Source organism: Pristis pectinata, chromosome 29, assembly GCF_009764475.1.
Source record: "Pristis pectinata isolate sPriPec2 chromosome 29, sPriPec2.1.pri, whole genome shotgun sequence".
Taxonomy (NCBI): Eukaryota; Metazoa; Chordata; class Chondrichthyes; order Rhinopristiformes; family Pristidae; genus Pristis; species Pristis pectinata.
Window position 1 is genome coordinate 24,153,196 of NC_067433.1, and position 6,662 is coordinate 24,159,857.

The 6,662-nt window shown below is 47.3% G+C and overlaps 1 non-coding gene across 1 annotated transcript; it reads right to left on the minus strand.

Moving 5' to 3' along the window:
- Window positions 1-1,131: 1,131 nt before the first annotated feature.
- On the minus strand, window positions 1,132-1,203 carry trnaa-cgc (transfer RNA alanine (anticodon CGC)). Its single transcript has one exon. It is a non-coding gene; the product is annotated as a tRNA-Ala (tRNA).
- Between the last annotated feature and the right edge of the window lie 5,459 nt (window positions 1,204-6,662).

The window sequence follows — 6,662 nt, forward strand, 5'->3', positions numbered from 1 at the left end:
GTGAAACTGAACTGTTGACATTTTCAAAGAGATCAGGTGCGCATTTTCTTTTATTTTCACGTGTGTAGGTCCGTGCCTCAAATGCAACAATCTCTTTATCGAGATTTAATGGTTTGCAATAATTCCCAGAGCATCACGACGGCAGCAGACAGTGACTGATGGGGAGCAGCGGGGTGCCGGCAGGGTCCAAGGTACTTACCTGGCAGAGGGAGTGAAGGGGATCTGCAAGGCTGTTCCTCCCCGGCTGATTCCAACCACCCCTTTGTGGTTCTTCCTCGATTACCTTCCCACCCTCCCCCACCATACTCCATGTTCTGAGGATAATTGACACAGTCAATCCAGTTTCTCCACATAACTGAAGGGCTCCATTCGAGGCAACACCCTGGTAAATGACCCCGCAGCCATTCCTTTGTCCTTGTCACTGCCCTGTGCTCCACGGGAACATTCTCATGTTTATCCCTGATCTATTCCCAGTGTCCTGTTTGTGTGCATGTGTGAATTCAGATTTCCCTGTTGTCAACAGGAAGACAAATAGCAGAGGATGGTTTCAATCCATCAACCTCTGGATTATGGGCCCAACTCGCTCCCGCTGCTCCTCACTGCTGCTGGGTAAACGTCGTGTTATTTTCCTTTGTTGTATATGTTGCTCATTCCTTTTGTTCTTTTTATTTGTCCGTTCCCTTGCCGACTTCTCTTTCTTTCCTGACTTACTCCCTTCATTCTCTCATTACACATTTATCTCCCCGCCCCCCCACCCCCCCGCCCCCGCATGTTTCTTACTTTTTGTCACTTCCCGGTTCTTATCTCTGTGCGTTCTTTGCTCCGACCCAGTCAGATACCTGGCTGCCGACATATCAGCAATGAGTGTTACATTATTTATTTAACCCACTTTCTGCAATGCTGTTGTTTGCAGCAACGGGGACGTTCCAAGGCCAACTAAGCGTCTTCCATGCAATTGAATATCGGTAAAACTGACCAGTGACAGTGCTGTGTGTAGGCGGGGTGAGACTGAGGCATAAAGTGTGTGTGCAATATTGAATGTGGTTTCTTCCTGTCAGTTCTCAGCCGCTTGATATTTTACAGCGTCTCGTGGATATTCCCATCACTGGTCAAAATTCATGGTCAGCGGCGTGGAGATGCCGGGGATTGAACCCGGGACCTCATACATGCGAAGCATGCGCTCTCCCACTGAGCTACATCCCCGGCACAAGTAAGCAACTTTAGAAGTAAACTCCCGTCTCTCTACCGCTGCCGACAGAACAAAGACATTGAAACACAGAGAATAGGAGCTGGCTCAGGCCATTCGACCCTTCGAGTCTAACCTGCTCTTCATTCACGGTTGATCATCCAAGTTCAAGCCTCTGTCCCGTGCTCTCCCCACACCCTGTGATAACCTCGGTGTGCAGAAATTATTTAGGCTGAAAGTGAACGGATATCGACCCTCAAAAAGAAATGGAATTTGCGACATATGCGTATTTATAACCCGGCAAGTCGGGTGAATTCAAAGGACGTGACCCTCAAAGACTTTTGTATCTGGACATATTTCTGTCCCCTTTCTCGAATATATTCAGGGTTTGGGGGGGTGGGGAGACAGCGCGGGTGAGGAGAGGGACAGTGCTGTCCCGCGACGCACGCATCACTGAACTATATATTTTAAGTCCTCTAAGTCTTGTCTCGATTTTTGGAATTAAGGTGTTCCAAATGTAAGTCTTGGTTCGAGTTTTGGATTTAAGGTGGTTTGTGTTAGCTGAAGAAACTTTGGGGCAGCGGAGGATGAAGCGAATCTTTCCACCAAACAATACGCTGCACGTCAGCCTCAAATAAAAACAAGAGGGAATGGCGGAAACCCACAGCAGGTAAGGTAGCTTCGGTGGGGAGAAATTTCCAGTTAACGTTCCAGATCGCTGACCTGTCATCAGATCAGTTCAGACTAAAAATCGATGATCACATTCTAATGTCGACTGAAATCCAAACATCAGACTCAGCAAGTCCGGAGCTCAAAAGTCAGTCGGATTATTACCAGGGACATCGCTTTATGAATCTCGTACATTCGCCTAAAAAGGAAACAGAACATCCGGGCTCTGGACGTGAGACCCTGCAGGGGGTCTCCCACTTAGCCCGGTGAGGCAGCAGCAGGTAGCGTCGGCCTCCCGACAGCGCAGTGTTACCCAGCTGACAATGACACGTACAGAAATATGCCGGATCACCAGCGTCCCTGGGTGGGCTCTAAGCACAAACTTTCCGGTTAACAGCCGAACGCGCTGACCGATTGCGCCACAGAGACACACCCCGAAGGAAGCTAGAATAAATGGTCTGCTCCCGTCTTGGGAGGCGGGAAGCAGGTATCGCGGAAGGGATCCGACTTTTCGCAACCTGCGTTAATGGTTTGATTCAGAGGGTTAGGGAAAGTAAAATAAAAAATAGTGGAAACCCTTAGCGAGTCGAGCACCATCTGTGCAGAGAGAAACAGAGTAAACGATTTCAGCTCGGAAGTGAAGGACCTTCAACATAAAACAGTGACCTCTATTTCTCTTTTCACTGATGCTGCCTGTTCAGCATTTTCTGATCTTCTTTCAGATTTACAGCAGCTGCAGTTTGCTTGACTTTCACGGACAATATATCCAGGTTTTCTGATGACACAAAACTGGGTGTCAATGCGGGTGGTGAAGAGGATGCGTAGAGGATTCAGTGGGAGAGCGAACGGCGAAGGGAATGGGGAAGACACGCGGGTGGGATGTAACGTGGAGCATGGTGACATGCTGCTTAGAAAATGAATTTTATTTTATGGTGAGTGATTGAACAGTGTTGTTGTTCTGAGGAATCCAGGTGTCCTTGGACACAAAACACTGAACATTAACATGCAGGGTCGGTGAGCAAGTGGGAAGGCGAACGGTGTGTTGATATTTATTGCAGAGAGTTTGAGTCCAGGAGCAAGCACGACTCATTGGAATGATATAGGGCCCTGGTGAGACGGCACCTAGAATATACGGACATGCGAATCAGGAGCAGGAGAAAGCCACTCTGCCACTCGGGTATGCTCCGCCATTCAGTAAAGTCACGGTTAATCTGATGGAATACTGAACTCCACATACCCGCCTCTCCCGGCGACCCCTTGCTGATTGACCATGTATCCATGTTAGTCTTCAAAGATATTTACATCTCTGCTTCCACCACCTTCTGAGATGGGGAGATCCAAAGACTCCCGACCTCCTGTCTACAGGTCCGGCCCCTACCTGTGGGGGGATAAACCTGTGACCGAGGGAGTGCAACAATATGTTCACCGGGTCCGCCCTGTGAGGTGAGGTTCACAAGCGTTGGTCGACATTCTCTGGAGCTGAGTGAATGAGAGGTTATCCCATTGCTCTTCACACAGTCTGGGCGCACAGGTTCTGGTCCGGAGCAAATGGTCAAGTGTTATATAGAAAAGTAGGTGAAAATAGAATATATGGTGGATATATAAAATAGAACAGACATGCTGACATAGTGGGCAGACCAGACCGCGTCCGTGGGAAGGGAAATGGAGTTAACGTTTCAGGTCAAATCTCCCCCTGCGTCTTCTATCCCCTTTTCAGTTCGGTCGAGGGTGTTTGATCTGAAACGGTGGCTCTCTTTCTCTTCCCACATATGCAGCCTGACCTGCTCATTATTACCAGAATGCTCTGCTTTGGTTTTAAAGCTCAGGAGCAGGATATTCGGCCCATCTCGTCTATGCCGGCTGCAGATAATCCTCTGACTTTCATCAGTAAACAGGACCACTGTACCCAAGAATATTTCTAAGGACATATGGTCGGTAGGGGGATTGGCACTTTGAGATACTCCCCGTGTGTCGGTGAGTGGTAGATCCGTGGGGAAGCGGTTGCTGGGAATGAGGGGAGAATGAAAAGGGACCGGTGTAAATGGGTGATTGAAGTGTGGACCTAGGGTAGAGAAGGGCCTGTTTCTGTGCTTGATTAGTCTATGACCATGGCCCTATTACAGAACAGCTGAGATTGTCGTGACGGAAGAAGAGATTTATGGGGATATTTCCAGCTTTGGCACATTCCATCTGTGGGAAAGAATTAAAATACTTGGATTATTTTTTCTCTGAAACAGAGGAAGCAGCAGAGAGTTTTAATGGTGGCTTATCAACATTTATACAACAGTTAATTTAAGGATTGAAATTGCACGTTACAAATACCGCTAAATACGTGAGATGTCTTTGAATGAATATCAAGGAGAAGGAGGGGCTCAGGGTCTGGATGCAGGAAAGCAAACCAGGAGAGTTACGGAATGAGGCCAAATGGGGAGCTCGAGAGAGAAAGCAAAGATAAAGGACAGCCATGGAGAGAGAATGGGAGAGGGAGAGTCAGACCGATGGACGGTGGGCAGACAGGTAGGCAGGCAAAGAGAGACAGACACACAAAGAGAGAAGGCGGGAAAAGGGCGATATAAAGGAGCAGCAGAAGGTAAAGAAAGTCCTAAAATATCGGAGCCACTCAGCAGATCAGGCAGCATGTGGAGAAAGCTAAACAGGTTTAAACTTCAGGGCGGCCACTCTGTGTCAGGCCTGGGAAGCAGAGGTAACCAGCTGGTGCCAGGATGAGAGGTGAGTGGGGGAAGGATGTATGGTCAAACGGGATATCTCTGGGATGGGGAGTCCGGGTGTGACTTCGGGATGAGCTGCAATCGGCTGTTTTGGAGGTGCGCTGCTAATAGTAATTATCGTTGGTTTATTTTTGTCACATGTTGAAAGAGACAAATGAAAAAAGCTTTGTTCTGCCTGCCATCCACACAGACAATTTCGAAACATCAGTGCATTTATTTAGTACAAAGGGAAAAACAATAACATAATGCAGAACACAGTGTTGCAGTTACAAAGAAAATGCAGTGCAGGGAGACAATGAGGTGAAAGGGCGACGACGAGGTAGAATGTGAAATCAAGAGTACATCTTTACGGGGAAAAAGGTCCGTTCAATGGTCTTATAACAGTTAAATTGGATTTGTCCTTGAGCCTGGCGGTGCGCGCTTTCCCAACCTGTTGTATCTGTTGCTAATGGTAAGGGGGAGAAGACAGAATGACCGGGATGGGATGGATATTTGATTATGTTGGCTGCTCTACCAAAGTATAGACAGAGTCCATGGAGGGGAGGCTGGTTTATCGGGATGGACTGAACTGTGTTCATAACTCTCTGCAGATTCTTGCGGTCTTGGGCAGAGCAGATTCCATATGAAGGAGTGATGCATCTGGGTAGGATGCCTCGATGGTATATTCATGAAACATTGTAAGGATCAACGGGTAACAAAATTCCGACTTTCTCCCGGAAAGGGGATGGAGGGTAGGGGGATAGTAGGTAGATTTAATTACACTGTTTCACACAATTTCTTCCTATGAATTAATGATTCTCATATTCGGAATCAGCGGGTATTTCACCGCGTTCTTCAGCTCCTCTTAGAATTTGCTCTGAGTCACGGCGTAAATACACGTGTTGGCGCAGGAACTGGGAAGCTATAACATTACCACTGTGTATTCTGAGATGTAACGGTGATCTATGACAGGATAGTGGTAAATCTTTGAAATTCTCTCGTAGATATAAACCCACGTGTGCTACCCACAAGAAGACAAGAAGCTGTCGGTTATACTGAAGAGTAAAACGATGGATTTACTTATGTTCTCCACATCCGGGCCCTTGTCATTCTCTCCACTGATGCGGCAGCTAAAATCCATCTGACTGTCAGAATATTGAGCAACAACATCAAAAACAACGGGGCACAAGGGGTAAAATGCTGTGAAAAACGTCAAATTCAGTCCATGTGGGGGATGTATAGAAGATCGTTTATTGACACAATCCCAGGGGACATGATCAATTATGAACGAAGGTTGGACTGTGAAGTCCCAGGGAACACTTCCTAAACAGCTTAGTGCACTGACTGTGCCTGGAACCACAGCCGTCGTTCTCGCCGTTCAATATTTTGTCTTCAGCTTCTCAGAACATATAGCCGCAAATCAATCGAAGGCTAAAGCGACCGTCAGCCAGACGGAGACCGCGGTGCTTGCAAAAATAAGCCATAGACAGATACTGAATATGGGAGTAATGCGGAGGAATGATCGCGGAAAATAAATCAGAATACGTCCACCTCAGCAGGGGATTCGTAGATAACGACCAGGAGATCGGCCACTTCCGTTCCCACCAGGTAGCGAGTGATCACAATATCACAAGACAAAGGAGCAGAAATGGGCCATTCGGCCAATAGAGTCTGCTCAGCTACCTCGCCATTAGCGAAACTATTTTCCCATCTATCCGCAATCCCCAACCTTTTCCCATATCCCTTGATAGCTTGACTAATTAGATACCTATCAATCTCCTTCATAAACACCCCCAATTATCGGGACTCCACAGCTGTATGTGGCAACGGATTCCATAAATCCACGACCCTCTTGGTAAAGAAATTCCTCCTCATTTCTGTTCTAAATGCGTACCCTCTAATTCTAAGACTGTGCCCTCTCGTCCTGGACTCACTCACCAAGGGAAAAAACTTGGCCACATCTACTCTGTCGAGTCCTTTCATATTCGAAATGGTTCTGTGAGGTCCACTCTCATTCTTCTGTACTCCAATGAAACAGTCCAAGAGCCGATAATCTCTCATCGTATGTAAGCCCTTTCATTCCGGGTATCATCCTTGTA